This window comes from Octodon degus, unplaced genomic scaffold (assembly GCF_000260255.1).
Source record: "Octodon degus isolate 3935 unplaced genomic scaffold, OctDeg1.0 scaffold00073, whole genome shotgun sequence".
NCBI classification, from domain to species: Eukaryota; Metazoa; Chordata; class Mammalia; order Rodentia; family Octodontidae; genus Octodon; species Octodon degus.
The window spans coordinates 1,962,323-1,964,447 of NW_004524649.1; positions in this window are offsets into that span (position 1 = coordinate 1,962,323).

Genomic DNA, 2,125 nt, shown 5'->3' on the forward strand with positions numbered 1-2,125 from the left:
AGAAGAAGAAGAAGAAAAGGAAGGAAGGAAGAAAGAAAGAAAGAAAGAAAGAAAGAAAGAAAGAAAGAAAGAAAGAAAGAAAGAAAGAAAGAAAGAGAAAATGGAAAAGAAAGCGCTAGGGAAATAGCTCAATGGAATAAGTGCTTGCCTGGCAAGGACAAGGTCCTGAGTTTGATCCCTGGTGCCACAAAAAAAAAAAAAAAAAAGGAAAAGAGAGAAAGACAATTCAAATGAAGGGAAAATACAAATGTTAATATGAATGTTAAATAATTTGAAAACTTTCTTCGACCTGCTCTTAATTAATTCAAAGTACTATTTCCATTCATCTGGCAAAAAAAAAAAGGAAAGAACTATAAGGTTAATCATGCGCTAGCTGCCAGAAAAAACCCATATACTCTGTCTTAGGAAAATAGCTACTTAAAGGTTAAGAGTGTAGCAACGTGACAGAAACATAAATCCTGGTCATGGATTGATGGCGTGCCAGGCAAGTTGTTTGATCTGTTTCAGCCTCACATTCCTCAGGTCAAATCTGCAACTTGCCTGGCAAGGTAGGTGGTGCTGTTCGATTCATGACAGATCTCTGAGGACAAAGTTCAGGGAAAACAAAGAGGAAGTTTTACCTGGTGGGGAGCTATCAAGACAGAACAGTCCTGTTTGTTTTCTCAGAACTGTCTTAAGAGACCAGAGGAGGAAACCTTGTGTACTTTAGTCTTAGGATAATTGCAATAGGTGACTGATCAGGGTGTCGTGCTTTAGAGGGCTTCTTGTACACTGCCCTTTGTCAATGACTGGTACTTTCTAAGCTTCTCAATAAATAAGCTCTGCTTGCTCAGTTGGGGGCTCAGACAGACCAGACTTCTGAGGCCCCCCGTGGCCGATTTCATCAGGCCTTGCTGCTGCCGTCCTTCTCGTGGATCTGATCAATCTGCAGCAAGGTAGTAGGTACTAAGTAGGAGTCCCAGGTACTCAAGAGGTGAAATCAGGAGAAGCACCCAGACCTGGAATTCAAGGCTACCCACCACACAGTGATGGTTTTCCTATAAATAAATAACTAGGAGGGGGCTGGGGAGATGGCTCAGTAGAATAAGTGCTTCCCTGGCAAGCAGAAGGGCCTGAGTTCAATCCCTGGTTCCGCCAGAAAAAATAAATAAATAAACTAGGAACTATTTCATAGGGTGGCTGAGGCCTGGCCCATAGGAATATTTATTCATTTATTTATTTAGTTTTCACCTGGAAAGCACCAACCCTTCTCCCACTCCTCCCAGAGTTGATCTGAAGCCGATCACGGCCAGCCTCATAAAGTCCTGTGTCGTTGCCACGTCCTTGCTGCTCAGGTTTCCCACGTGGAGAATATGTCAGAGGAAGAGATGAACAGACTTCTGGGAATAGTGTAGGATGGGAAATATCTTTTTACTTTCTTTCTTTTTCTTTTTTTCTTTTTTTGGGGAACCCAGGATTGAACTCAGGCCCTTGCGCTTGCCAGGGAAGCTCTTATTCCACTGAGTCATCTCCCCGGCTCCAAAATACCTCTATTCTTGTGTCCACGAGGAAGAAGAGGCTGATGCCAAACTACTTTACTTCAATCTACTTAAGCACTTCAGAAAGTCTCATTTTCAGGAGCATGGGAGATGGCTCAGTAAATAAGTGCTTGCCTAGCAAGTGTAGGGGTCTGAGTTCAATCCCTGGTTCTGCTAAAAAAAAAAAAAAGAATCTCATTTTCAAAACCTGCAGTTGAAGGCTCTTTAGAGGAAAAAGCTCTCATTTGAAAAAGCTAGTATTCAGCAGTATGTGAATAACTGTACAGTACAAATTTATTTATTTGGTACAGGGTCTCACTATACAGCTCAGATTTTTTTTTTACTTTCTTAGTATTTTCTTTTAAAATTACTGATACATATTTACCAGAGAAATAATTATACTTTTTTTTTTAACTGAGAAAAAAGTATATATTTAGAATTAGCCAGCTGGACTCAGTTTAGATGATCCCAATTTTGTTGGCAACATCCAATGCATCACAATCAGGAGCCAGTCGAACATATGCCTTCTTCTCTCCATCAGGCCTGATTAGGGTACTGACCTTGGCAACATCGATGTCATAGAGCTTCTTTACAGCTTGTTTGATTTG